This window comes from Tupaia chinensis, unplaced genomic scaffold (genome assembly GCF_000334495.1).
Source record: "Tupaia chinensis unplaced genomic scaffold, TupChi_1.0 Scaffold146289_1, whole genome shotgun sequence".
Classification (NCBI taxonomy): domain Eukaryota; kingdom Metazoa; phylum Chordata; class Mammalia; order Scandentia; family Tupaiidae; genus Tupaia; species Tupaia belangeri.
Window position 1 is genome coordinate 134,514 of NW_006206145.1, and position 8,466 is coordinate 142,979.

At 37.4% G+C, this 8,466-nt stretch overlaps 1 long non-coding RNA gene across 2 annotated transcripts in view; it reads left to right on the top strand.

Annotated features, from left to right (window-relative positions):
* LOC102474835 (uncharacterized) overlaps window positions 1-8,466 on the top strand; it is a 57,203-nt gene that overhangs the window by 24,962 nt on the left and 23,775 nt on the right. Inside the window, exon 3 of one of the 2 annotated variants that reach the window (XR_001369771.1) lies at window positions 2,616-2,697. This is a non-coding gene — a long non-coding RNA (uncharacterized LOC102474835). Of the gene's footprint in view, window positions 1-2,615; window positions 2,810-8,466 lie in introns of those variants that run through there. The other variant, XR_337457.1, reaches the window with a different exon arrangement.

Genomic DNA, 8,466 nt, shown 5'->3' on the forward strand with positions numbered 1-8,466 from the left:
TTTGTATTTATAAGAAATAGAGTAGAAGTTTTAATGTAGATACGGTTTAGATTCAGTCGGGGTACTGGCCATGTTCTTGCAGAGACTTACTTCAGGTAATACCTCAAAATGTGTTGGTAAGAGCAGTATTAAATGATTCAATTCTAACATTTGTATACAGTTTTATATCTCCAATGGAAGGTGAAATAGCCAAGGTGCTAAACAGTGGGGTAAATCATACTAATGGATGGGGCGGGGGGGTGGGGTGGGAAACACACAAGTAATGCCAACTGATTAGCTGATAGGCTCATTATTATAAGTCTGTTTTCTACAGTATAAATTGACTGCCAATGTGTCATTTGGGAATTCTGCTCACTTTATTAAATCCAGCAAAATGGTTCTCTCCTAAAATGTGCAGGTACCCTTAAACCAGGAAAGAAAAAAACACTTTCTCTTGCCCTCTCTCCTTTATCTCTACAATTTAGAATATTTTTGTTTGATAGTTTGTTTTATTTTTGTCGTAGGGCCTATGCACTCCTCAGAGAGAGACAAACAGAGACAGTGAGAGGAAAGGAGAGAGATCATCCCCAAGGGAGGATGGCCATGTCACAATCCCTTCTCCTTCATTCTCCTCCTAGGATATGTGGCACACACACGTGCCTGGCCTGAAGAGTTCATGGCTCCCCTTAGTTTTTCTTTCCAGATGGCAAGCACATTCTAGAGGCAAACCTGCAAGCCACTTTCTTTTTGCTTCAGAAGCTCTGACATCTCCAACTGATTGAAATGATGAATTGGGTTGTATTACTTAAATGGCTAATGTAACCCTTATGCAGACCTGATTTTCTCCAGGTAAGAATCCTGAGATCTAGACTTGTGTTACTGTCTGGAGGTTTTCTTTTGGTCTCTTTACTAAGCCACTCTTATCACATTAGCCCAATCCCTCATTTTATCTCTCTCTCATTGGTCCGTAAGGTAGTAAATGTGCCTCTGTTGGCCTCTTATTATACTTTATCACATTGGTATATAGAATCAAGTAGAAAAGGGGTATAGTAGATATCCTACCAAACATGTAAAATTGTGACAGGAATTGAAAGTTTATGTGATTACAACAGAAATATAATCGGAAAGCATTGCATATAAACTGAGTTCATGAAATAATTTTTTTTCGATAAGTTCATATGAATATGCAAATTTTGAGATATTCTTTCTAAAACCCTGATTGTTATTCAACTACTAGCAGTTCATAAGAGAAAGGAGGGCATGACTCCTGTTTATAAACCCAGCCACAATTAAAGGGAACATCAACTAGACACATTCATGGGTAATTGAGTCAATTTAACCCACCAGGTTAATTTGTGTCTTATTAAAGCCCCAGTGGTAGGATCTGCACTTTGCCTAGTTGCCATGTTTAAAATACTCACTATTCTGTGCTGGACACTGTGCCATGGCACTGAAATCATATCATAGAAGTGTTTAGGATAGATCTTCTCTTTTCTCAGAAACCAGAAAATGTGATAGTCATTGTCTTTTAATGTAACGTCTACACTCTCAAGTTACTAAATTGAATGAGATTTCAGTGGTTGAATGGTATGATTGGCAAAACAAAGTCAGTCTTGACAATGTGAAATTTAGGATAGTACTTTGACAGTCCAAGACTCGGAGACTAATTGCAAGGAGTTCTCTGCATTAATTAAAATCCATTAGAAAATATTAATTTTAATAATAAATAAATGTATAAGCTCAAAGAGAGAAAGAGTAGGTCAAATTTCCTATGACATATGATTATAATGTAAAAATACACTACGTGTTATTATATCCAGATATATTGGATATATTGCCCCATCCAAACTGTATAATCTATTGGTCATTCCCAATACCATATACAGTCTGTAACAAACCTGAAGATGGGATGAGTTTTCCTATTGATACAATTTATTGGCTCAGGATTAAAATATTTTCCTAGGAAAACAGAACCATTAATCTTTTCTGACTGTGCTACAGAATTATATATTTTTCGTCCTTAATCTCTAGGCGGAAAAAAGAGAAAAGAAAAAAAAAAAAAACACTTTGGACCCTATCTGACATTTGTACTATAATGTTGGAATAAAGCTGAGTTTGGCTAGTATCTTATGTGTAGATGTTCTTTGTGGCCATGAGGTGAACTCTTTGTCAAAACAAAGATTAGAGCTGATCTGTTGATTGGCATTATCTCCTCTGCCATAAAAGTCTCCTAAACTCAATGTATCAGACAGAGGGTTAAAATAGGCATTTGGTTAATTCTTGCCTTCGTCAATAACTGAGTTGATATATTCATAAAACACGATGTGATGTGATTGGAACCATAACACATTGATGGATGATGCATGGCAGCTTGGCATCAGCCTTGGAAAAGGGATGGTTATTAAATTTCAAGATCGAAAAATTACCTTATGGATCATTTATTTTCTTAGTGCCAATATACGTGACCGTAGGACTATCTCATGTCTCTTTGAATGACTGCCATATTCATAATGCCCTTCTATGGGAAACAAGAGTGATTCTTTTCATAATTAAACTAGAGATAGGGCTTGACTTTAGAAAGACTCTGTTGCTTCCCTCCCCAGAAGCCTAAAATGTGACATGTGACTTTCTTTCAGGGGCAATTCAGATTGAACTGTGACCATCCAGCCCATTGGAAGCCCTCTCTGATGGAGTATAGATGGGGGGATGCAGAGCCAGGTATGGAGTAGCATCAGGAGAAGCAGATGCAGAGACCAGTAGGTGGGAGCAGGAGATGTTCAGGGCTGCCCTGATACTGGATCCCTGCCAGCACAGCACCCTGAGCCATAGTCAGGCACTCCAAGATCCTGGAGGCTAATAAAACACTTTTTGGTAGCTTATGTGCATTCTTAAATTCCCATGAAACTAACAAGTTAGGTGAACTAACACTAAAAAGTTCTCCCCACCAACATGTTTAAACTTTGTTATGTACTAAGGATTCTAGATGTCCTAAAATTTTACAATTTTTTTTCCCTAATTTTTGCTATAGGGAACATGTTCTTGCCAGAGACAGAGGAAGAGAGGAAGAGAGAGGAAAAGTAAGAAAGCACCCCCTGGGAGAATGACACGCCACAATCCCTTCTCTTCCATTCTCTTAAGGATTTGGGGAACACAGATACATACACTGGGCATGTATTTCAAGCTTCCAGGACAAGGACTCAAATCATACAGTCAGCTATACGGGATTCAGCAAGCTTAACTGCCACACCACCTTCTGGCTCGACAATTACTTTTAGTAATATTTACCCAATATTAAAAATAACAAAAGGATATTTATTAAATATCTATAAAGAATGAAAGATAGCATTTTAATGAAGCACATTTAACAGTTTAAAAATTAATTTTTACATTTAGTATTACTTCCTTCTATAATACTATATACTTCCATTCTCATTCTGAATAATCCACAGCTTTTAAAATATGGTTATAATTATTTTGTTTTATTCTTAAAATACACACACACACCACCTTTATTCCTAAACCTGTATTACAGTTCTGACAAGTGTGACAACTTGTGTAAATGTAATTATATCTTATTTATCCTGTGATTTGAATTATTTTTCTTTACAAAATAGTCTATTATTGAGATTCACTAACACTAAAATATGTATAGGATTTTACTTTATTCATACTATTTACCTATTATTCAAATGATATACAATTTTCATTATAAAATTCTGCTTATCTTTTGGTGCTTCCTTAATCATTGCTCCAAATTTGAAATGTACTACAAAATTGATTTTGTATGGATCGGCCATACCAGTGTGCTGATTTACAGTGGGTGTACGTTCCCTAAAGGAGTCAGTAATATCCGTGATAATTTTGTATTCTATTTTTTATAGTGATTGACTTCAACAGATCAAATGAATTTACCTTTGCTAAATATACAATATTGGAATTACCTTTTGTCTCAAACCATCAGGGATTTCTGGGATTCTTATTTTGTCATCTAGCATATTTGTAGTTTTTTTTTTTTTTTACTACATTTCAAACAGTTACCTGAATCATTGATGTAGCCAGGAAAAGGGAGAGGTCACAGCCCTGAGACAAATGCTTAGAAACTTACTCAGATTCACAGTGCTCTTAAGCAGTATCTTTGCATGGTCACTGGTCTGCAGTCTGTGTTACCTATCATTAATTATATCCAGTCCTGTTATAGACTAGGCACTTACAAGGGACCATAGCAACTGCCTCACTGGGATTTATTTCTGTGTGTTGAATATTGTCATAAACAGTCCATTAACTCTGTCAGAGAGAAAATTAAGACTGATTAAAAAATATGTGTTCTGGGGCCAGCAGGTGGCAAAGTGGTTGAGGAGCTGGACTCCCACACAGCCAACCATGGTTCAAGTTCCAGACCCAGCAGCCTCACACTGTGTGTGTGTGTGTGTGTGTGTGTGTGTGTGTGTGTGTGTGTGTGCATGTGTGTGTGCATGGCCAAGATCCTGAGAGGAGAAAGAAGGAAAGGAGACCATGGCATGACCATCCCTTCTGGGACAGTGGTGGTGGTGATTTCTCACTTTCTCTGTGTCTCCAGTGAGCCCATGCATCTTGTAGCAAAAGTATCTCTCTCAAAACAAACAAACAAACAAACGACTTGTTCCTCATGAACTCTGCTGGATTTAATGTCAATTGTGCCATTTCTAACGTGCTGTATTCACCACTCACAGATAGCATCGGGCAGATAGGTGCTTCCTTGGGGTCTCAAGAAGTCTCTTTTGGGAACCAGCAGTTAGCGCAATGGCTATGTCACTGGACTCCCACATAGTCGACTGTGGTTCACATCCCAGACCCGGTGGCTTAAAACTCACACCGGGTGCATGTGCATGCGTGCCCAAGATCCCGAGAGGAGAAGGGATTGCGGCGTGACCTCTCCAGTGTGCTCATGCATCTTGTAGCATCCCAGACCCGGTGGCTTAAAACTCACACCGGGTGCATGTGCATGCGTGCCCAAGATCCCGAGAGGAGAAGGGATTGCGGCGTGACCATCCCCCCTGGGGGGTGATTTCTCGCTTTCTGTCCCTATGTCTCTCTCTGTCTGGCGAGTGCACACGCCCTATAGCAAAAACCTCTCCCAAAAAAAAAAAAAAAAGAAAAGAAGTCTCTTTTAGCATCTTTGAAACATAGGAAGCAGACTAACGACTATTTTTTCCAGTTGCAGGACTTCACCTAAGACCACATGAGCTTTAACCTATTATATACTACTAATTGCCCCTTATCCATAAAGTGATTATCAGAGCAAGACGAGGCTGCTCCAGGGCATATTTGAAACCACAGGGTTTCAAACGCCCAGCTACACTTAGATAAAGATATTTAGCTTTATTGTCTAGATTCTACTGAAATTTTTACAAGTCTTTGCTACAAAAAAATATGCCTAAGATCTATTAGGTGTCCTCCTTTTTCTTCTTGTCCTATTTTTAATATGAAATTATCTTTCCATCATGACATCACTACACTTGCTTGTCAGCCAGATTGCTAGCACTCGAGGGAGTAACTAATATCTGAAATTCTCTGCTAGTCTTTGCAAATTTTTAGTAGTGTATAGTGAGTTTAATGGCGGCAATTGTCAGAATGACAGCATACAAAAACAGAAAATGTTTCTGTGTGCATAGTTATGTGAAGTAAAAACAAAAATCCAGGTGGGTAGATAGACATTTTACTGTAACGTAGATAAATGATGCATCATTATTTATGCTATTCCAATGATATCAAGAGGTCAAAACGTGTCAAAGAGTATTGAGGAAACTAAAATCTCCTAGAAATTAAATTCTCAGATTCCTTCGTTACTTTCCCTTGGTTTCCTGTTAACCTGTTATTTCTGTTCTTAGCCTTCCCTTCTGGTCTTTTAAAATGGCTGCCATTGATTTTTCACTCTTAAGTTATTGGCTATGAAAGGACTATATCTGATGTGAACATGAAACCTCTTTTCATGTAAAATGACGCATAGAACCACTGCAAAGAAATAAATAAGGTAAGGTTCTCAAGATATTTAGAAGTGTAAAACAGTTACTTACTGCCCTCACAGAAGCTGTGGCTCGGACATTCAGAGAGAGAGCAACGTGGATGACTTGCTTCTGTTCCACGGTGTCTGGAACCTCCTCTGGGAAGCCTCAGAGGCAGGTGGTGACTGAGGCTTTATTGGAACCATCTGGAGATGTTTTCGCTCCCATGGCTGCTACATGGTGATAAATATCAGCTGAAGTTTCAGCTGAGTTGTTTGCCAGACTCTCTGAATGAGACTTCATGTGGTTTCGCCCCTTGGCTAGTTAAGTTTTCTTTATGGAATTATGGTTGGTTTTCAATGGAAAGCATTCCCAAAGCAAAAGGCAAAATTATATTTATATTTATAACCAAGCTTCAAATTCCATGTAGCCTCATTTCTTTCATGGTGTACTGATTGTGACAGTCAAAAAATTTCCTAGGAACATGGATGACCACCTTGGGAAAATTTTATCTGACAGAGTTTACCTCTGACTATGATGAATAAGTGAAAGAGAAGATAGAAATGTGGAGAAAATCAACAAAATCAAAAGTTAGTTCTTTGAAAAGATCAACAAAATTGACAAATCGCTATATAGACTGAATAAGAAAAAGAGAGAAGAACCAAAATATTAAAATCAGACATAGAAAGTAAAATAGACCAGCAAATGGCATGGTGTTTAAGGCACTGGACTCCCACAGGGCTGATGGTAGTTTGAGTCTTGGACTTGGCAGCTTGAAAATCACAACAGGTGCATGTGCATGCATGCCCAAAATCCTGAGAGGAGAGTGATGAGATGGGATTGCAGCATGGCTATCCCCCCAGGGTAATTTCTCTCTTTCTGTCTCTCTCTGTCTTTCTGGCAAGCACACCTCTCTCTGTCTCTCCAGTGAGCCCTTGTGCCCTATAGCAAAAAACTTTAAAAAAAAATAAAAGTAAAACATTTCTGCAAATTTTACAGAAATAAAAGATTATCAAGGAATACTATGAGCAATTATATTCTAACAAATTAGATAACCCAGAACCCAGATTAAGTGGGGGAAATTCCTAGAAAAACACAAACTGTTAAAATGCTCAAGAAAAAGCAGAAAATCTAAATAGACTTATAAAAAAATAAAGACATTGAACAAGCAGTTAAAATATTTCCATCAAGAAAATCTCAGGCCCACATGGCTTCACAAATGAATTTTAGCAAAGTAAAGAAAAATTAATATCCATAATTTACAAAATTTTACAAAAAACACAGGATGGGGAAACACTGAGTTTTTAGTCAGACCAATATAATCATAGTCCCAAAGCCATAAAAACTTATTAAATAAAACCTATACATTGTCTTTTGTTTCTTTGTTTGTTTATTTATTTATTTATTTATTTATTTTGTTTGATTGGTTTTGTTGTAGGGCATGTGCGCGCTCTTTCTGCTGAGTGCACGTGCCCTATATTAAAAACCTCTTAAAAAAAAAGGGTAAAAATAAAAAGAAAAAGTGTCAGGATAGCAAGATTTTTACACACACATGAATAAAACAGGATGCATCTTTCACACCATAAAAATTTTAATTAAATCAAATAATAGTCAAAGACTCCAATGAATGAGCAAAAACTATAAAACTCTTCAAAGAAAATAACAAGGCAAGTCTTCAAGTCCATAGGTGAGTCAATGATTTCTTTCTTTCTTTTTTTTTTATTAATATGACACCTAAAGAACAAGCAACCAAAGGACAGAGATAAATTGGATATAATCAAAATTAAACCTTTTTCTTCTAGAGAAAATATGCAGCAAGTGAAATACAACCCAAATAGTAGAAGAATGTATTTTTAATTTCTGAAATAGCTAATTGGAATCTACTATCCAGAATATATAAAAAACTCTTATAACTCAACAATAAAAAGGGCCGATAACACAATTCTAAAATGGACACAAAATTTGAATAAACATTTCTCCAAAGAAAATATACAGTTAGCCACTCAGCATATGAAAAGACATTAGGAAATGCAATGGATGACTATAACCTGAAAAATGATTCACAAAAAGTGTTGGCAAGGATATGGCGAAATTGGATGCACCATACATTTGAGGATAAAGATGTAAAATGATGCAGCTGCTTTGGAAAACAGATTGGCAGTTCGTTAACTAGTTACATGTAGAATTACTATATCACCCACCAATTTCAATCCCAGATATATACTTCAGAGTATTGAAAACACATACTTATGAGGCTGCCCTGTGGCCTAGTAGGTAAGGGAATCAAAGTTCCACATGGAGACTGGTCTAAGTCCCAGGCTTGGTGGCTTGAAAAATGCAGCAGGTGCATGTAGAGGCATCCTCCTATCCCCAACAGGATGGAGATACAGAGGAGAAGGGATTGAAGTGTGAGCTCACTCCACTGGGCACACCCCTCACACCACATGCTTTCTCTCTTTCCTCACCCTTGTCTCTTTGTCTCTCTCTGGAGAGCACACATGCTCTC